General features: G+C 35.5%; 1 protein-coding gene and 1 pseudogene across 7 annotated transcripts in view; one reads left to right on the top strand and one right to left on the bottom strand.

Moving 5' to 3' along the window:
* Positions 1 to 22,791, top strand: part of Vti1a (vesicle transport through interaction with t-SNAREs 1A) — a 345,401-nt gene that overhangs the window by 20,517 nt on the left and 302,093 nt on the right. The window lies entirely within an intron of this gene.
* LOC141424648 (large ribosomal subunit protein uL18-like) lies at positions 19,757 to 20,574 on the bottom strand (annotated as a pseudogene).

The following is a 22,791-nucleotide window of genomic DNA, read 5'->3' as shown; positions in this document are numbered from 1 at the left end:
GTTTGAAAAGTACTTTAATGTGCATTGTTTCATTCCATGGTATGAAGAGTAGAGAGCAGATGTGGATTATTATCCTCATTCACACGTGATAGAACCAAGAAACTCTGATTTCAGATTTTTTTATTAGTGTTGCATTATGACATTTCCATTCATTCATATAGTGTACTTTGAGCACATTCACCCCTCTATTACTCTTTCTTATCCCCCTCCTCTTTTTCTCCTTCCCCTTTCTAGCTCCCATAGACCAAATTTTACTTATATGTCCCCCCTGCACCAATTTCACATATGAGAGAAAACGTGATTTTTTTTTCCTGTGGGACTGGTTTATTTCACTTAACATGATGATCTCCAGTTCCATCCATTTTCCAGAAGATGACATTTTATTCCTCTTTATGTCTGAGTAGTACTCCATTGTATATATGTGCCATATTTTTTTTAATCCATTCATCTGTTGATGGGCACTTGGACAGATTCTATAATTTCTCTGTGGTGAATAATGCAGTGATAAATATGAGTATACAGGTATCTCTAATCAGCTGACTTTCTTTCTTTTGAGTATATGCCCAAAGTGCTATACCTAGATCATATGGTAATTTTATATATATATATATATATACATATATATATATGTATATATAAATTTTGTTTTGAGTTTGAACTCAGGGCCTTGTACTTGCTAGGCAAGCACCCATCATGCCCCCAGCCCCCATTTTTAACTATCTTAAGGAACCTCCATACTGATTTCCATAGTGGCTGCACTAGCTTACATTCCCACCATTAATGAGTAAGGGTTCCTTTTTACCTGCATCCTTGCCAGCATGTGTTGTTTTTTGTTTTCTTTATGGCAGTAGGCTTTAGAGAATGTTGAGCTTTCTTCAGGCAGTTAGATCAGGGTGGCTGTTTCAAGGTGAATTGCTAAGCTTGGTTAGACATGTCTAGAGCAGCCCTAATTCCAAGGTGTGGTGTCTTAAAGCTGCAGATAAATGGACTGGAGTGTTCCATGAGCACTCTCTCCTCTGGTTAGTCAGCATTCTCTCTCCATGCACTGAGCAGACTCCAGAATTCCCATTTAACCATAGCTCCTCAACCCCTCTGTGAGAACTCACGGGTTCTTATTCTCTGCATATGTAAGTTCATTTTCTGCCAAAGACTTAAGGGGACCACATTATAGATTTTTAGAGCTCCTTCTCTGTAGTTCCTTTCTCACCACTACCTTGTTGAATTTCACCCATCTCATCAGTACCAAACTCCAGTGTCTGCTCCCTACATTTAGTGACATGGTGCCTTCACCTTTGATTTGGGCTCCGCTTCCATATGTTGCAATCTGAAAACACCTCCAGTCTGAGAGCAGTTGAACCCCTTTCATGTATTTCTCTTTTTCAAGGGACTGAAATCCTATGCTATACATTGTCTGACTTTTGAAACATTTGCTTCACACATTTTGTCCATTTATACTGTCTGTTGTTTAGAGTTGAAGGGTTAGTCTTGTATCGTTGACTCTACCATGACTGCAAATGAAAGTTCAGTGTAATTTTAATGTTAATTCCTTAGTGGACAATTGTGTCCATCTGAAAATGAAAAAAAATAATAGTCTAGTGTTTAGAATGACTTACAATAGAATTTAATTTGTAACTGACTGGATACCTATTTAAAAGATTTTTAGCTAGTAGTGGCTCAGGTGTTAAGTATACCTGCCCAGCAAGTTTAAGGCCCAGAATTCAAACCCCAGTACCAACAACAACAACAAAAATTTTAAAGCTTATACTATAGTTTATAATCATAATCTGGGCAGTTAAGGGATGACAGTGGTCACCTTTATGTCCCTTTCATACTGGTACTATTGCTGTTCTGATGACTGTTCTCTTGTCTAACTCCATTCTTCTTGATTTTGGGCTCTTATAGCCTAATATTGTTAATTTTTGTCCTTCTGTAGTCTCAGGTTGAGTTAGGAATATTAAGTCCAGAAGAGTTCATCCATTCACCTTACTTTTCAGATGAAGAAGTAGAGGACAAAAAGACCATGTGACTTACTGACTCAGCATCTGTTCTCATGTTCTCTGCAGGGTCTATTGTAGTCCCTCTGACCCAATCTCAGGTTTTCATTAAAAGTTATTTAATAGTTTCTTTCTGTATTTGCAAACAACTTTTTAGGAAATAAGTATTCATATATGTATACACACACATACACACACATTTCTCTCTCTCTCTCTCTCTCTCTCTCTCTCTCTCTCTATATATATATATATATATATATATATTTGCAATTCTTGGGTTTGAACTCAGGGCCTACACCTTGAGCAACTACACTAGCCCTTTTTTGTGATGGGTTGTTTTGAGATAGAGTCTTGCAAAGTATTTGCCCAGGGCTGGCTTTGAACTTCTGTTCTCCTAATTTCTGCCTCTTGAGTAGCTAGGATTACAGGCGTGAACCACCAGTGCCCAGCTAGAATTCATATATTTAAGTTGTTCGTTTAATTTATTTCTTCAGAACTGGTATGAGATTCACTAAGGCTTGGTCACATCAAGATTTTCTAGGAAAATAAACCAGGCAGTGGGGGAAAAATGAGGATTTTTTTCAAGTTTAAAATTTTTGTTTGGTTTTTTAACAAAACAAAACCAATCAAATAAATAACAACCCTGAAGTAGTACAAACAAAACTCCTTAAACTTGTGTAAAATGTTTGATCAAGTCTCAGTAAACAAAAAAGAAAAGAACAAGTGAGTGGTATACTTAGATGAGGTTCCAGAGGTCATGAAGAATAGTGTTCACTGCTTTTCACATCTGACATGGTACTGTAATGCTAGCACCATCTTGTGGTTGATTTGTGCAGTTGCAAATTTCTTTTTTTCTTGTGACAAAGCTGAACTTCTTTAAGACACACATCTACAGTAAAGTGGAGGATTAGATTGTAATGAATGCTAGAAGTACAGCTTAGCCCCTGTCTCAAGTTCACTTCTATCCCAAGTCAGTGGGGCCCGAATGCTGTCCTTTTCCTGTTTGGCAGGCTATGTGATGTGATTGTTAGACCAGCTCCTAGTGCAGAGCTGTCTACATCAGAGAATGGCACTTCTATTGACAGTCTCAGCAGTGAGGCTGAATGGTCCTAGAAATCCAACTACCTGCGACTACTGGAGTTGGTCCCTTAGGTCAGGGTTCAAAGGATATTGTGGAACAGCTTGAAGCTTTTACTGCCACTACCTGCACTGTCTCTTTTCACAGGTGAATGGACAACTTGAGTATCTGAGGGAAACCAGTGCACATCTTCTATTTTTTTTAATCTGATATAAAGAAGTGTGAATGAGAAAGATAAATTTAAATTTTGATTTTTGCCAAAAGGTCAAGAACTTGATGCTTCTATTTTTATTTTATCTTTCCTGTACTGTGGTTTCCTGGAATATTTTACTTACAGAATATTTCTTTGGAAGTTGTAGGAAACCATGAAGGCATGTTCAGAGGTTTGGATAGTCTCAGGGATAATATGTGGCAATTGTAGCATGAGCTAATCCTTGCAAGAATGTGTACATTTTAAAAAGAAATAAGAGCCAGACTGGAAGAACCATCTTGGAAAACAAATTCCCTTCACTATGTATAGTTGATTAATATGCCTGCCATTTAAAACAATTATTCTTGTTTGATTGTGGGTAAAAATATCTGCTCAATACAAAATATTTTGAAAATAAAAAAAGTGTAAAGAAGAAGAAAAATTGTCTTAGCCCTATTACTCCAAAAGAACCACATTTTACATTTAGGTTTGTTTCCTGTCTTATTTGACATATTAATGATGTTACTTGATCCACATTTTTTTAACATAAGTTCTAATACTGATATTTTCCATTGCTATAAATTCTTGGTCACTTTGGTGCACAATATCTCATTCAGTGATGTTAACTTTTGTTGAATACTAATATATTTCCATTTATCCCTTTCACAATTTATTGTGCTGCAACAAATACATTTGAACAGGATTGTTTATTCAGGATCATTTCTCAGAAGGCAGATTACCAGGCTAAAGAGTATCAATAGTTTTATAGGTCGTAATAAATATGCCTGAAACTGCATTTTTATTGTGGCTTATCAGATCATTTTTGTTCTCTCCATATCTCCTCTATATTGAAATGCGATTTAAGAAATAAAAATCATAGGCATCCCAGTGATAAATACTTTTTTATGTATTACTCATTTAATCCTCAAATAGTTGTCTGGGATTTTACAGATTTCACAATTAAATACCACTGAGATTTCTTTTTTGCAAGGTACTCTTGTGGAAGATACCGTCATGTTGGTAAGGCTAACAGAAATGCTGGCTTAGTCAGAAACTGAAGAATATTTCTTTTAGTTATTTGGATATGACCATCATCTTTTGGGGGGAACATTACTGTATTTATGTATAATGTACATGTATGCACATATCATTTTCCTTGTTGCAATCATTTTCTGAAGATGATTTCCCATTACTAAGTCCCCACTAAGCAAAATTGTTAGAAAATCCTCATACAAGTGCCCTTCGCTTGTTTCTTAGCTTAGATTTCAACCTTGGCAAATCTATTCACAGAGCCCCTATTAATTTCAAAGGCAAACATAGGAAATGTACCAACTTGATAGAGGAGCAACCAAAAATCTGCCCTTAGCTGTAGTCCTGCCTTTTTGGGGCTAATCTGTGTCATGCCGGATTTCTTACCTAGAGACTGTAAAAGGTTCATGTGCTTTGACCCTTCTCCCCACCAGGTATACTTGAATGAAACGGTATCATGTGTTAATTTTACTGTTGGGCTTGTTGCTAAATTTGAGGTTAACTTTGATAGATTTTTTTCACTTTGGAAGCTTTGACACTTTTTTCCCAATGTGACTTTTTATGATGGCTCTTCAACTTTTGTAGAGTTTTATGACCTGTAAAAATAGCTTCCATATCCACTGTAGTGACAGAAGAGTTGAAGTGTTTACTGATACAGATACATACATGTATGTGTATGTACCAACATATTCATGTTTGTGTAAACTTTAAAAAAATTGTTAGATTTTGGATCAGATTTGACAGTTTGATTGAAATTTTTTTTTTTACCTAAGTAACTGCTTTTTCATCATTAGAATTAAAGTTATGGTGTAATTTTATGATTAAAGGAGCCAACATTCGCTATGGCTTTATGCTATTCTAGTAGTTTGAGTTTTCTATGTAGATGAAGTATATATTTGCATATGTATACACACACACACACACACACACACACACACACACACAACTTACTGGTTTTAGTACCATTTTCTCTACTGTAATCCATCTTAATGACCTAACAAATTGTCTTCGACTTCTGTTGTTTGCTTGTTTTACGTAGCCACTTTGATCTTATCTAGGAAATAAAAAGAAAAGATAAAAACAGGTGAGATATTTTGCAAGATTTAATTAGAAATCTGTGACAAATTTGACTTTATCTTTAGTCACTAGATGGCACTATTTGTTTGCAGAGTGCCTTTTTTTTTTTTAAAGAAACTATGGTAGTAACTGAAATTACTGCCTCATGAATAAAATATTTCTGATGGGATTTGCATTTCTATATTGGCTGAAGACACTGTGTTGAATGTTTTATTAACCAGCCCAGTGCAACTGTCAGCCTATTAAAAGAGATCCAATGGTCCCTGTTTAGATAAATAAACTAAATAAATCCAATTCGTCAGATTGTGTTCCTGGCTGTTTATTTTCCATTCTTTTGATGTACAGTTTATTTTAAGTTAAAGCCACATCGGTTTAAAAATTAATGGGAAAATGTTATTTGGTGTTTGGAACATGAAGAAGCTAATTGCCATCGTCAAAAAGCCAGCTCTGTTTTAATGTTAAATTGTTTGTTCATAAATAGTAAACTTTTTAATGGTTGCTTATAAACCGATGGTCAAAAATTGTATGATAGTCTTCAAATATATGGCCAGAGACTATGTTCACAGTATTGGTGGAAGCCCTGCTCAATTTTCCTAGGAAAAGCACTGTGTACTTGGCCCTGGTTTTTCCCCTTTGAGTCATGCTCATTTTTCCTATAAGGTATACTATTCCTTGGAAAGAAAAGTGGCTAATTGATTTTAAATGAAATACCTTTTATAAAAATAGTTGTGAGTCACTCTTCTGGTAAATGTTAAACATAAAAGGGGAGAAAGTGACACTGGGGTCATGGTGTTGCAAAAGAAACGGAAGTCCTCAAGGTGGTGAGTCCATGCAGAAGTAGTGCACACATTCATTGTCTGAAGGCTTATGTTCTAGGGATCCTGAAACTCACACTTGTATAATATAATGCTGCCAGCTGAAATAGACATTTCACACTCAGGCCCTAGGGCTACGGTAATATTTGAATAAAGTGCATCAATTTTGTGCTTTGCTAAACTAAAGTAAGTTAAGTAACTTGAAATGATGCATCATGGTTCTGACTTGTTTCCGTTTCTTTTTTCATGAATGTTCAGTTCCTTTCTTACTGTCTTTTATCTAGTTCTACATTTGTGAGGTTCAGACCAAAATTTAAAGTAGGTTGGGCACTTTTTGCTTTTAGGAACATCCAGCTGGTTGTGATGAAGACTGACCAGATCTTATCTCCAGGGTAAAGGTTTTTAACTGTGTAATAGTGGTTGAAGAGTTTTGCTATGTCAACTATCTTAAGCTTTCTTGTATGAGAAGTTTACAAAGGGCTAGAATAGATTTTTGCCAGTCTTTGCTGTTAATCTCAAGTCCTTGTAAACCTGCCAGGGAATAGACCATGTGTATAGTTGGGCTAATTTTTTTCTTAGCTTGCTTTAACTTTTTATCCTTGAGTTACCCAAACTGGAAAAACTATATGTAAGAATAAAACCAAATAACAAATGTGGAGTCAAATTGCTCTTTTTTTCGGCTTGTCTTTTAAGAAGTTCTTCAGATCATGGATTAAGTGCCTTTGCTGGAAATATCTCTGAAATCCTTAAATATGGTGTGAGGAATGTGACCCCATCTTTGGTGCATTTTATTAGCTTTTTCAGACCCTATGTCTCTGCAAATATATAATAGTGACTCCAAATCAAGTTCCAACACAGAAAGTTCTAAGGAAAGGTCCAGATATTCTCATTCTGCATCTGTTCTCTTAAATATTGTTTAAAACAAGTCATCACTATCTTGGACTTGGAAAATCCAAGATATTGTGAAATGGAGACTGACACTTCTTTTATTGATTATGAGGAATTTGACCTGTATTTCCATTCATAAAGTGGAGCAAGAGAGTCAAACTTCATCCTTTGGAAGGTCACTTTGCATTGCATTGTTCTGTGTGTGAAATATATTCCATACTTAAAACAAGGATGCCCTTTATTACTCTCTTCTAAATTTTTAATCTGATACTCTTTTGACTTTTATGATGGAATATTACAACTTTGCATATTGATCAGCTAACATTTTCTGTTTCACTGTTTTCTTAAACTTAGTCTACAAATAAATTTCAATAAGCTGGGTGCCTGTGGCTCACGCCTGTAGTCCTAGCTCCTTAGGAGTTAAAGATCAGGAGGACCAAGGTTTGAAGCCAACTCAAGCAAACAGTTTGTGAGATCCTATATCAAAGAACCCACCAGAAAACAGGACTGGTAGAGTGGCTCAAGAGGAGACACTGAGTTCAAACCCCAGTACCATAAAAATAAATAAATAAATTTCAACAAAAGTAAGAATAGAGTTGTCTTATTCATGGACACACAGGATATTTAACGTAAAACTTAGAAAGGAGAAAATTTACATCTCTGGCTAGAATCCTGTAGATTTATAGTTTGCATTTCAACAAAGTCTAATTTTTTTCTTTTTCTCTTTTTCCCCCCTCCCTCCCTTCCTTCTTCCTTCTTTTTAACTTATTTATAAGAATGTTGTTTAGTGCTATCCATTCCAAACACAATTTGACTCAGGGCTTCTATTTGAAGGCTTTATTTGTTCTTCAAAAATATGTAAATATTTTTAGACATTTGCCAGATATGTTAATTCCTTATTTTTCTTGTATTGTGTGTAATCTAAATTTTGTCATGGACCAGGTCTCCAAGACAGCAAGTGTGAAAGTGAGAAAAGCTCAGCACCTCTAGGCCTGAGACCTTAGACATAGGGCATATTCATTGTGGGTTAGGTTTTCTGATCTGCAAATTTGAATCATAGTATCCACTCTGCCTATCTAATGGGGAACTATGAGGGTCATAAGATAATAAATGTGAAAATGCTTGTTGAGCTGCACTGATTTTTCATCAATGACTTTCCTGTGAACAAGTGGTAATCCTATACTTTAAAGAATTGAGATTGAAGTGTCTCAAGGTCAGAAGATTCCTTAAATATCCTAAAACTGTAAACCATTTTCCCCAGGGCTTCAGTGGGCTGACTGTGGAGCTTACACAAAAGATGGAAACATGAAATCTTCCATCTTATTCTCAGATATGACCTTCTAAGTTGGATTGTTTTTGTATGCTAGCACATTTTGTTTTGTAAAAGACATCTTAGAAATTAATCTATAGTAACAGCAAGCAGTGTTTCTCCTTGACCTTGATAGATTCAAGAATTGAAGGTAGGGAATTATGATATTATATATTATTTTATGTCATTTTATAATACAAATACAATTTAGAATTGTGTTTGCACTGAGTTTACATCCAGAGTACAAAATACACATTGAATTGTCTAGGCTTTCTTTCCCATTTCTTCCCTAGTTTCTGATAACTGACACTTTCTTAAAACTGTTAGAAGTCACTGACTTGACTAGGCCAATACAGGATCTGTTAAATGTTGTCATTAATATCCACAAGTTGACTGTAGCATACCTAAGACAATAACCAAATGGCCTTGTAATTTAAAAGTTCCAAATCTTATCATATATTGAGACTTTGTCTAAAATATAAGGCCATAGAATAAGGCAATGTAATATACAAGTAGAAATAATATGGTAGAAACCAAAATGACATAAGTCAGGCTCTCACTAGTAAAAAAAGGTAATTTCAAATGAAAGAACAAATGAGGAAGCCAAAGAAGAAATCTTCAAGTTGGTGTTGTTTCTGGTCACTTCCTTAGAGTTAGTTTTAATTTTAGTGGCTTTCAATAATTTATTGTTGTTTTAGTATAGGTTACCATAAATGACTTACCTATATTTAGTACCTACTCTGCACCAAGCATAGTGCAAGGTATCAAAAGATGAATCAACATATTTTTCAGGAAGCTCAAAGGCTTAAGAATTATAATTGTGTGGTAAGCTGAATTATGGAAGTGTCAGTGGTGTAGAATGTGAAAGCACAGAGGGGCATCCAGCCCAGATGTGAGTGTGAAACAAGTAGAGGATGTGAGGGAGGTGCCCTAAAAGGTGATGTCCACACTGTGATTTGAAGGATAAGGAATTAGAGAGAAGCACATCAGTCAGCCTGAATAGACAGACTCTAATGGGCAAGTGCAGGGTAGGGACTAGGGAAGTAAGAGATTGGGAAACAGAGGTACGGAGGAAGGGGAGAGTGAGAGTATGTGAAATTGCTCCAGGTATGAGATGTGGGGTCACAGCCTTTGTTACCAAACTTTGCTGAATATTAGAACCTGGGTTTTTTTTTTTTTTTAAATCCTGATGCCTGATTTCCACTTCCGGACTTATGATTTAGTTGATATGGGTGTGACTTGAGCATCAGAAGGGGGTTGTTGTTGTTTTATAAAGCTCTTTAGGTGATTTTCTGTGCAGTAGAATTTGGGAACTATGGAACCAGAGTATGAGAAACTGAACTAGAGAGCTGTTGGTTAAGTTGAGCCTCTCAGCCCTTATCTCCTTGTGATTAAAAGCTATTGAAGGATTACATAGGCTGAGCAGTACTGTGGCTTTTATTGAATGAAGCACTTAAAACAATGAAGCTCCCTCTTCTATACTAGTTGAAGTGCTATTTAATTTTCATTTTTTTACTTTCAAATCCTTAATATTATTTTAAACAAAAAAATTTGTCAAAATCCATTATCTTACAGTGACAGTCTCCTACATTTGTATCAAATTATTTTAAAAATTACTTTTGTTTTGGTATAGTTAGGTATTATGATAAGCTTTGGTTAGTTAAACAGAAAAGCTATGCATAAATAATTTTCCTCCCTAGGTGGCAAAATGAATATTTAAAATTTTTACTTGAGCATAGAACAAAACAAAACCCTCCGCTTTTAATTGCACACTGACTGTATCTTTGACCTCCTACCTTAAGTCAATGCCAATAGAACACCTTCATATGAATTTTTGTAAATTTGCAGTTTCAATTGCTTTGGAAACAGATACAAATTTTCTTGTAAGAAAAAATTAGACTTGGTGGATATATGCATGCACATGTGTTTTGGTAGATTTAATAGTCAAAACTATGTGCACACACATACACACACACACACACTCACTCCTCCACCCCATGAAGACTTGCAAAACTGATTGTAACTTAATTTTGTACAAGGATTGTCAAGAAATTGCTAGTAATCTCTAATCAGAGAAAGAGAAGTACGGATGTGGTGGATAAATAGGATTCTGTTATGGTCAACGTCTTCACTGATCTTAACAGAATTGCTCTTTGCCTCCCTTGTGTCTGTATTTTCTCTTGGCAGTAAGCCGAGTGAATTTGGAACAAAAAGAAAGAGAGAAAATCTCCTTGGTTCCAAATGATGATAGCTGTGCATTGGTGTGGGGAAAATAACTTACAACTTGATAGTAGAATTACTGGAGGGTTGCTTGTCTCTTGTTTAGGAGGAAAATTGAAGTTCTTCTTTTGGCAGGGTTGGAAAGATTTCTAACTTAATATTGCTCATAGCTTATGATGTCAATTTAAATCTTATATCAAATGATATTTAGAATTTTCAATTATGAAATGTCTTTTGAACCACTTCTGAATAGTATTTAGTCAAAAAATGACTCAGATTAGGAAAAATACTATCCTGTGTCTTAAACAATTGCTGTTTTCGAATACATTTTATTTCTTATAGCAAAATAATTATTTTCTTAGCTTTTTTAATGTAGCATATCTCTTGAAGAGTTTTGGTATAGACTTCACAGAGTCAGAGGGGATTGTCCTCAAGAAAATTTGTGGTTTCAGTATATAAGTTTACATTTTTAAAGTTATTTTTTATATCCTCAGGTAGATTCGAAGGGAGTAATCTTTCTGTGTCAGGAAATACAGCCTTGGAGTAACATTTTTGTCAGTGTGTTTTATATCTGAGAGGGCTCTCTGCCCTGTTACTCTATTCAGGGACTGTAAAATAGTAAAATCGTCCTTTCTAATTCAAGTGGAAAATGGCCGTGGATGGCACTCTGTCTCACATTGGTATTTAAAATATTCCATTTTGTGGCATTTCCTGAAAAAAAATTTCTAAGACCAAATTCATTTAAAATAATCTTTTAGCATTGAGTTTACTTTCACTCTGAAAAGTAGTTCATTTCAATGCAGCAAAATTAAGAATATTAACAGCATTTTAAAAACTACTGATAATGTTTTGTAACAGATTATGAACAGCTGTATTTCTTGTGACCTTGATAATGTCTTTGGAATTTGAGTCTCTCAATACCATCTCTGCAAAATCCTCTTCCATAGGAGTAGCACCTACAGTGTGAAAATTGAAGTACACGCACATCCATGCTTCTCAGTCTTGTCTCTCCAAAAGCATCATTGAAACCCTGCCTCCAAATCAAGGCACTTTGTCTTTTGAGTTCTGTAGCTACTGGGGCTAAATAACTGTCACTGGCAAGTGACAAGAGGCACCAACAGCAGGGAAAATAAGAGTGAAAAGAAGCAGGACTAGAGGAAACAAAAGCCTTAGAGAAAGGGAGGAAAAACACCAGGTGCATTCCAGAGGTGAGGATGCTAGTAGCATGGCCCCGGTGCCAGGTAGTCTGTAGTCTGTGGCTCCTGTTGTATCCACATGCTTTTCATGACTTCTTGGAATCTAGGCAGTACTAAGAAATAGCTAAAAGTATAGGCAGATGTTGTTAATGAATTCTAATTTGCCTAAAGAATCTTACCAGGCTTGCTATCACATACAAATGGTGGGGAGAATACATGCAACAAGGGATGTTAACTCAGTTGTATTTTTGTATTCTGTGTCATAAACTAGAGTATTGGATAAATTTCTACCTTCATATTGATACTTTGGTAAGATCAGTACACTTAACCTTTTAGGACAGAAAAGATACTAACACCAATAGTTAATGGGCAATCTCTTTGGTCTAGAACACTATGTTTAATATCAGCACTATTGAAATTTGGGGTAGGTAATTCTTGTGCCTTGCAGGGTGTTGATCAACATCTAAACCTCTATTTGCTAATGTCAGCAGACTGCCCCCACCCACCCACCTCCAGTTGTGACAATCAAAAAATATCTCCAGATACTCCAGATGTCTCTTTAGGTGCAAATTATCCCCAATTGAGAACCCCTCAGTCTAAAATCACTGACAGGAATTTTAGAGGAAGAGAGGAGGAAGGGAAGGAGGGAGTAAGTGGGGGGATGAGAAAGAGAGAGAGAATATGAATTAACAGTTGAAGGCCTCTAACAGTTTAGGTATGAGGTTGTGTCATTTATTCTTTATGGCTAGTTTGTAATTTAGATATGGGAAATTATGAAAAACTCTTCCGAGTTCTCAAGATTTGTATCCAAGACTTTAAGTCAAATCCAACTGTCTTTTAAAGTTGTTGACCATACCACTCTAGCATTTGTTTTTAAGGAGCCATAAAGTCTCTGCTATAGATCCAATGTATAGAGTTTGGTTCACTAGCCAATGCACATTTATTTTAAATAAGCTATAAATCAAGGGAGGCATTGTGACACAGTAAGAAAAAAGTACACTGGGTTAAGGGTCAAGAGTTCTGGATTTGACTGCCATCTCTGGTACTAACTAGTTGAGTGCCATTTGGGCAAATCATTATGTCTCAGCTTCTTTATCCCTAAAATACAACGGTCAATATCCATGCCTCTAAGGTTAGTGAGCTCTGTTGTTTAATGATGTTGAAAATTGGAGTACTTGACACTTCAGGACTAGTGAAAGTTTTCATATTGCTGTAAAATTATTCTGAATGCCGTTTAGGACAATCAGTTTGTTTTGGAACATTTGGCTTAACTCAGTCTATTAATTTTATATTGCTATGCCTCCATTTTTACAATCCCTAGTTAATTATTTACCTCCTTTGTGAAGATGTTTCTAATTATCTTTCCTGTCATGATAGTTTTTCTTTGCTTTCCATTCACTTTGGCACTTATATTTGTAACCTGTACCAACTTTCACACTGTTTCCATATCAAAGTTGAAATGATTTTTACTTACTTATGTTTTATTATGGTGACCAATGATAAGGTCTTCAAGAGAGGGGAGTTGGTCTACTTTATGTTTTCTGAAGTATTTAGTAAATAATGTATGTAATGGGTGTCCAGTAACTTTCTATTGAGTTAATTTTAAGACCAAGAATTTACTATTTTAAAGCAGATTTTTTAAAAGAAGAAATATCTATGATAAGTGACATATAGCAGGTAAGATTTCCAATCAGAAAGTTGTGTAGTACGAATTGTTCTTTGAATACAATTTCTGTTTAACTTTAGTGGAGCAAAATAATATTGCTGAGTGTTACAGTGTGTATCTTCTCTATTCTGATTCGTTTTAAATTTGTCAGACATGGGAATTAAGATGCTTTTAAAATGAAGTTTCCGCAATGCTCCATTGAATCTATCTTTTTAGAAATAGCCACGTGTAGAAAAATGTGACATGTTCATCGTCAGAGAAGAGCTGATAAATACAACGTGATATAGTATTTCGGCAAATATCTCAATAGCTTTTTGACATTTTCTTGTAGTCTTATTTACCTTATCAATACCTAGAGTGACATATGATTGTCAACTTTTTATATTAAGACCAAACTAATAAATTAAACATGTTGTGTTCATATCTGATGAAAGCTGATGTTTTAGAAGGGTGTTAAAATATGCTGGCGGGTCCTGTTCATAAGCTCCTTGTGTGTAAGTATCCAGATGACATCTTTAGATACTGTTTGTACACATGCTGATAGACAGAAAGCTGTTGACAACGTAACAAATGCAAATAGCAGCCTCGCAATTTAACCTTTCTGTGTAGGAAAAGATGTTAGTTTTAAGTTATATGTATCTTTTAACTTTATTTCAAAGTTTTTATTATGTCTTAGCCTGTTATCATTACTGTTTCATGTACCACTGAAAGCAGCTGTTGCTGTAAGATTTGTACTTGTAACCTTTTTTCCTGTGGAGCTCCTCCTTAAACCATTGCAACTGTGTGTGTGTGTGTGTGTGTGTGTGTGTGTGTGTGTGTGTGTATTTTTCTAATACTGTATGGGTTTTTTTTCCTACGTTCATTTCCTATTTCTTTTTTTTTCCTGTCTTTGTGTAGCATCCTTCTGTTTACGCATAAAAAGTATTTTGAGATAATAAGCAAGTCCTAAGGAAAATGTTGTGAATTCTTCTCTCTGTCCCATACATACTTTATGCTGAAGCATTTCTTACAACACTTTGCCACACTTAGTGCTGTGATAAGATACAACACTTGAGAATGCCATATAGGAGTATACAAAAAACCTTTTTGTCACATGGGACATAAGTGGTATGGCTGGAAAGAGCCCTATCTTCTAGTTAGAAGACCCAGACTTAATTCCTGCCTTAGCTGCCAACTACCTTTGAGAATTTTTATAGATTACCTATATTTGGGGGGAAGGGGCATTTCCTTCCTCATTTGCTAAGAATAATGAGAACTGCTTAGGCATAATTGTGAAATAATATACCATGAAAAATGCTTTTAAAAATGTACTTTAGAAAAAACATGCCAGGAAATCCTTTATTTTTGTAGTGAAAGTGATAGTAAAGTTAATTAGGAAAAACATACAATTTCAGTAGACTGAAAGTGGGTCATCTCTAGAGTGAGAATGAGAATGTACTCAGGAAATCCTTATTATAGTGCCCGTTTCTGGTGTATTCTTGTTTACCTGCCCTGATTCTGATAGACTGGGCTCTGATAACCCTCTCAAGTCCAAAACTAGTCTTGGAAATCTGAGTATTGGATATTTTTGAATCTAACATACTAAGATTTGAATTTGAAGATAGCTGCAAGTGATAACCATTAGAAATATTCTCACATCTCTAAAGAATATACCATGTACCCAAAAAAGCAAATAACCATTAATTTTCCCTGTAGTAACACACTCAGATTAAAGACCCTGATACCGTATTTTCTGCATTTATACTTTTTTTTCTAGGCTTTATGGCCAATTCTAGGCCCCACAGTCATTTCTGAATTACCATATCTACATACTTCTATTTATAACATATCCTTGATTTTGCCACATTTAATCTCCCCTTCAGTGCATTGTGTATGTGTCTATTAAAACAGTAGTGTTTTCTGTTAGAGATAATACCACTTTTAAAAGTGAAAAATGATCTCCAAATAAGGACGATTGTATAAGCATATATATATTGCAGCTATTCTGCACCTGGGTTGAGAAGCATTAAGCTAGAATTAACAACTTTAAGAAAGTGTGTTGGAAGTTGAGTTCTACGGTATTGCGTCTATCATATATGGAGAAGTATGGGGAGGTTTACCATTGTCAGCTGGATCAAATCCAAGTTTCACATTATCATATTTGTTTCACTCCTGCTTCTCCCTAATTCCTAGCCTAAATCTTTAATTGTCCTTACTTGCTTCCCATAATAAAATTAGTCTGCTGTTGGTATGTGCTGTCGATTCACTTATTCTCACCTAGTTGCCTTTTTCCATACTATCCTGTCTGGATTCTTTCCACCTGCCTGTAATTTAATGATTCAAAGCCAACTAGTTACTCCAACTAGTGCCATCTCCCTATATCTCCGTTACTCTTTTGTAATGTATGTAACTGAAAGGAAGACAATGCTTTTTTCTAAATAGTTTAACTTAAAAACTGACTGTAATCTTACATTTTAACTTTATTCAGATATTTTGATATGCATAAAAAGGTACAATCCTTACATTTCCTGCCTGTATAGATCGTTTAGGAAGACAAAGGGGTTACTTTACAAAGAAATGTTCATTGTCCTGCTTAGATGATGATACGGTTTACTGAGTCACATTTCATCATGTTAGAATAAATAAACTGAAAGAGTACTGTGATAATGTCACAATGCATACCTCCAGTTTAATTCTAACATGTTTAAACTGCTTCATCCTAAACTTTCTGTTGCCCTATACCTTGCTTTGTTTTCACATACAATCATTCTTGTTGCTTCAACTACATTATATATTATTTTAGAAGGGAACGGTGGCCTATCATGCTGTGTAAGAGCACATAAATTTTATGTAAATATTTGCAATTGAATAGATGAATAGGGATATCAAATCTGATATTTTACAACATTGAAATTGTCCAGTTAGCTATTCTTTGCGGTAAATGAGGAGAGTCAAGTGCAGTTTCCTTAAATTTGAGTAAAATTCCTGTATTATTCTTGGTTAAAATATAGAACTTTATTATCCATATCAACCAGAACCACACCCAAAGGCATTAGTTATAGGACTGTAATCAACTCATTGAGCTGACAAAAATTAGAAATCAGCTGGCAGAGTGGTTCAAGTGGCAGAATACTTGCCTACCAAGTATGAGGCCCTGAGTTCAAATCCCATTACCACCACCAAAAAAATTTAGATATCAATATTTAATTTTATATTCAGTAGTCTTCCCAGTATACCACTTTGTTGTCCATAAGTTGTACTTCTGACAGTGGTCTGATATATTTTTTTCAGTTTTTTTGAGACAGGGTCTTGCTAAGTAGCCCAGACTGGCCTCAAACTCACAATTCTTCTGCCTCCACTTCCCAAATGCTGGGATTGCAGTTGTCCATCATCATGCCTGGCACTCTGATTTTTTTTTTTAAAGTCATGTAAGACTCTGGCTTTCTCATTGGTCTTCCTCATTGGTCTTCATTTCTTGTCACTTCAAGATTTGTGGTATATTATGTTTTTGAAAACCTTGCAATCAGTACTCTAGGAACAGCTATATATTTTAGGTCCTCAGAACCCATAAATTGTACATGAAAGGAAAGAACTGTTGGGGAACCCAAAGCTAAGTAGTCCCAGAAGTTAATGTGATAATCACAATATTGTATTTATCAACAAAATTTCTTTTTTAGATAAAAGGAGAAAAGATTGCAGTAAGTTCTCTGTGTCATCATTTAGTTTGCCTATGGAATCTTAACCTCTGTCTCAGCTCACAGTTTCCCCATCTATTCAATGAAGTGGTTAGACAAGATCACAGCTCTTAAACTTGAGCTGGCATGAAAATCCCTGGGAGGGTTTATTTGTACATAGATTGCTGTGCCTACCATAGAGTTTCTGATTCAGAAGGACCAGGCAGGATCTAGGGAGGGCCTGGAGCTTTGCATTTCTAAAGAGTTCCAGATGGGTGCTGCAGTTTCTGCCACAGAGCCACACTTGAGAGCCCCCTGAATATCTAGGCGATCCCTGAGTTCTCCTCATCATTAAAGTTTTTAATGACTCACCTCTGTCAATTTCCTGGACCCCTGGAAGGATCTTTTACTTTGAAGATGTACTCCTTGAATCTCTGCTTTATTTGCTTTTGCTTGGTTCCTTTTCTAGTTTAAGTTCCTTTCCTTTAGAAGTACCCCCCTCTCCCCTTTCTTGTGTATTGCCAAACAGAATGTTTGTTTAAGTAATGTTAGCGTTACACTTCCAGGACTGCTCTTTGGGGAAATTTAAATGAAATTTTAAAGTATCGTTATGAATGCAAACAATAAATCCTTTGATTAGCTGTAGGCATCTTTACGTTGGGATGACTAAAAATGGTTCTGGTTAATTAGTAGTAATTTGTTAGAAACCTGAATCCTCTTTTTTCCTCTCTCAGATTAATACTCATTTCCCAGCTGGATGCTTATTAAGTGCAGGAAATTTAATTGTCAGATGATTAATCGCAAAAGATAGGTAATTAGAGTTCATATGATGTGTCAAATACGGGTAACCAAGAGGTTGACTACACACTAAAAGAGAGCGGCTGAAATCGAGACTGGGTTGTGGCTGTAGATGGGTGATTTACCCTTCCCACCAGGGCTTGTAGAATGAACACTTGCCTGACCCTTGCCTTTTCCATCCATTTTCAGCAAATTCTTCACAATAAAAACTACTGGAAAAGAGTTCCCACTAGCTGACATCAGGCTTAGAAAATTGAGCTGTTGTCAAACTACCTTTCTCACATCAAAATAAAGGATTCAGAATGTATAGCCTTTTCCAGTACCTTTCTTTAAAAGATTTCTAAACTCTATTGAACCTACGTAAAATATTTTATCCCTAGTTGAAAATGACATATTAATTTTTGATAGCCAAATAGTATTTCTTTTTAGTGTCCTTTGCTCCTGGAAGATAAGGGTTTTCAACATAAATCATTGGATCCCCAGATAGGATCATTTTTGCCTTTTAAAACAAATGTATTAATAGTGTTTTTTTTTTAACTTTCTCCATCAAAAAAAAATGAAATGAGAAAAAAGTCTTACAAATTCTCAACAATTAAATTAGCCATCTCTAATTTGGCTCACCTGTTGGTTTATTTAATGTCACAATGAACTGAATAAAAACTAGATTTTTCTCCTGCTTTTGTAAATAGGTCTCTTCCCCCATCTTTAAATTTTATATTTTTACTGAAGAGTTTTACAGCCTTCAGAAATACTGTTTTACAAATTCAGCTAATGACCCAAATCCAGCTTGTTTGTTGTGTAGGAGTTGTATTAAAATAGCTCACTGCATGTGTATTGTCATTAATGATATGCTCATTTTGATAATGGGGCTGCAGAGTCTTAGTCTATAGTCCTTGGGGAGATGCTACCATTTTTTTTTTTTTTTAACTAAGTATTGTTCTGGCTCCTTTCCTTGATTGGCCCAGAAATAGCAATCAGCTGGGGAGCAGGATGACATGCCTCTTAGCGATCCCTTTGATCTTTGAGATGAGTATCAACATTGTATGCTTCCTAATGGAAGTGTAATTTAATGAAATCTATTGGGTAAACATACTTCAGATGTTCAAAGGAGGTGACAAAATTTTTGCTGGCAGCCAGGACCTGGCTGCTTTCCAGCTTGCCTCTAGCTGCTATGCATATAGCATTGAGAAAGGCACTTAAAATAGGAACACAAAGCATTATTTTCATTGTGTTTCAACCCCCTGACTGCCCTTCCCTCCCCATTTCTTTCCCTTCAGTTTATTTTTGAGGTGTTTCTGCAAGTGCCCTTTGACATACAACCTCTGCTAGTATAGAGTAGAACGTGAGATTTGATCTTTTTTCTATTTTTCTTGGTTTATTACCAAGAGTAGTACATCGGATGAATGGCGCTGAATTCGGGAGAAGTTGTAGGCATAAGATGTACCCAGAACATCCTAGAGGGAAAAAGTACGCTCCTATTAAAAAGTACATATTTCATCAAAAGTACTGGTTGACTAAATTAAACATTCTATTTTGAGAGATGATAGAACCTTTTTGTTTTAATAATCCTTGAGGAAGTGTAATGGAAATAGCCCTAGACAGCAGGAGCCTGGGGATCTAACTAATCTTGAGTTAGTCACTGTGTCTTTCTGGGCCTCAGTTTCTTTATCTGTAATTGAAGAGATTGAATTAGATGATTCCAAAAGTCATTTCTAGGTCTGAGATGTTAGGATTCTTTTTAAGACCGAAGATGAGCATTGTCTAGTAACAATATGATGTCAGCCGCATATGTAATTTTTTTTTTAAAACTGCTTGGTCAATTAGTTTATTAACTGAAAAATCTTCATAGAAAATTTAAACTCTCAGCAGCCCAGTCCTGAGCTCTGGGGAAGCTTGTCTTCTTTTGAGCTAACCAGTCTTTCTTATAGGCAAGGGACATTTAGATGGTTTGACATCTTTTTGACTTCTCTCTTGGGCTTCATCTCATAGACTGCATTCCCTTGTATAGCAGCACAAATTTTCTTATACATGGCTTCCACCATATCTGGAATTTACATTGTTCTTGATGTTCTGAAAGAATTGTTTTTGTAAATATCTTCAATTTCTTGTATTAGGTACTACATAGAGTCTGCAACATTGCAAACCATGATGTGTTTCTGATGTGATTCTCCATTAAACTCCTTGCATTTAGAATCATAGCCAGCGAATCTTTTGGTTCTGTTGAGGGTTAGACAAATCTCCATCCACAGTTCCCTTCAGGGCTCCCAAAACAGTAGTCATTGCTAGAAAAGCCTGCTTCCAAATAACAGATGAAGGCCCCAGGTTGACTATTAATGCTTTCCACACCGTATTCATCTCTTTTTACTTGGCCTTCAGAGATGTTTTCCGTACCATTCCTATTGAGAAGACTGCAGGCCAGCAGCAGGCTAGTACGGTATGCTGCACCATAGACTATCATCTCTTCTTCTGTGTGGGTGTAAGTAGCCTGACAAGAGATGTCTCTGTTACATACTTGAACTATCATCCTATTTTTGGTTACTGTACTCATTTTTATAATGAATTACCAGGTGTTTCTGAGATTAATAACCAGTTTTTTTCCTTTCACCTTCTACATTTCACTTGGTATCTCTTAAAGTAGGCCTTATTCTTGACAAATCCCATCCTGTAGGTCCAGTAGTACTGGAGGAGGGGGAAGGAAGCCACATATGTGAACTTTTAACTTTTTGGTAACCACATCAAAAAGTGCAAAAAGAAAAAAAGTGAATTATTTTTAATAATGTATTTTATTTAACCCAATGAATCCAAACAAAATGCTATTTCAGTATGCACTAAATTTTAAAAATTATTAATGAAATGTTTTACATTCTTTTTTTCTATGTCTTCAAAATCTGGTGTGTATCTTACATCCACACATAGTTCAGTTCTGACCTTCCATATTTCAAACACTGCTGATCCCACATGGCTGCTGACTTCAGTGTTGGACAACACCTCAGATGCTGCCATTATCTATTCCAAACCACTTTCCAGGAGCCCATTGGGAATGAACACACAGATTCGTAAGCCTCCACTTCCACTAGACCAGTGGTTCTCATCTTCTGCAGCCACTGTAATCACCTGAGCTGTTCTAGCAGCTACTGATGCCTGGGTGCCCTCCCAAGATGTGATATGTAAGGAAGTGTGGGCACTTTGAAGTATTTTCAGAACAATACATAAGTACAAGAGGAGCCTTTGACATTTGTCATAATCTCAGAAATTCTATGCAGTAGATAAAAGCAATTTCCTTAGTTAATCAGCACCATTTTTTTGGTATTTAGTTTTTTTCTAAGACAAAGGTTATTTTATGATAGCCCAGCTTCTCTTTTTAAAAACAGATTTGTTGAGGTATAATTTACATTACATAACCATTTCCATTGTAAGTATACAAGTCAATAATTTTTAGGATATTTACACAGTTGTGCAACATAACACATCCAGTCTCATAACACCTAAGAGTTTCTTCATATCCATTTGCCTTCAGTGCTCATTCCTGCTCCCAGTCCCATTTCCATTGTAAGTATACAAGTCAATAATTTTTAGGATATTTACACAGTTGTGCAACATAACACATCCAGTCTCATAACACCTAAGAGTTTCTTCTTATCCATTTGCCTTCAGTGCTCATTCCTGCTCCCAGTCCCATGCAACCACTCATCTTTTTCTGCATGTAATTTTGCCTTTTCTAGAAATGCCAAGTAAATGGAATCACACAGTATAGTATGTATGGCTTCTTTTATTCACTGTAATATTTTAATGGCTTTTATGTTATAGCATATATTAATTTTTAATGTACAGATGTGTACCACATTTTATTTATCTGATTATCAGTTGATGACATTTTCATCAGTTTCTCCTTTATGACTAATGCTGCTGCGAGAATTCATTTATAAATTTGTGTGGAAATGTGTGACAGAAATGTTATTTCTCCTGGGAAGTGAAATTGCTGGGTCATATAGCACATGCTTCTTTTTTTATTGTTGTGCTGGGAGGGTACATTATGGAATTTACAAAATTACTACAACATATCAAATATATCATACTTGAATTCACCCCTTCCATCATTCTCTTTTATCCCCTCCCCCATTCCTGGAATAGTTTTAACAGGTTGCATTTTTCCATTTACATACATGTGCACACAGTATTTGCATTATATTCACCCACCTACACTCTTTCCCCACATCCTCCCCTTTCCCACTGGTACCAACCCCCCCTGGACAGGACCTGTTCCACCCTCCTATTTTCTGATTTTGTAAAAGAGAAAAAATAATGAATTTTTTGTTTGTCTAAGATAGCCATACAGTTTCTTTGTGATATTTCCATGTATATATGTTTTATAACCCAAATTGTTTGATCTCCTCTATTTTTCTTCTTTCTATCTTAGTCCCCTTTTTATGGTGATTTCAACAGGTTTAAAAAATTCTGTATACATTCTTGATTAGAGAGTACATGTATGCTTTTTAATCTGCCACACTGCTTCTGAAGAGTCTGTACCATTTCACATTCCCATCTGCAATGTATGAGGGTTCACAATTTCTGTCTTGTCAGAACTTGATACTGTCAAGTCTTTTTGATTGTTGCTATCTGTTGGTTATGGAATGATATAGTTTTCCCCTCTTATGTTCCTTTTCAAAATTGTTAATGAATATATAAAAATTGTACATATTTTGGAGTACTATGTAATGTTTTGATACCTGTGTGCATTTTATAATGTTCAGATTAGATATATATATCTCCTCAAACATTTATCATTCCTTTATGGTGAAATATTCAAAATCCTTCTAGCTGTTGATAATTTTTAATTTTTTTTGCAGTGCTGGGGATGGAACCCTGGGTCTTGCATAG

This window comes from Castor canadensis, chromosome 7, assembly GCF_047511655.1.
Source record: "Castor canadensis chromosome 7, mCasCan1.hap1v2, whole genome shotgun sequence".
Classification (NCBI taxonomy): domain Eukaryota; kingdom Metazoa; phylum Chordata; class Mammalia; order Rodentia; family Castoridae; genus Castor; species Castor canadensis.
The sequence above is the reverse complement of the archived record's forward strand: the minus strand, read 5'-3'. Positions and strand labels throughout refer to the sequence as shown.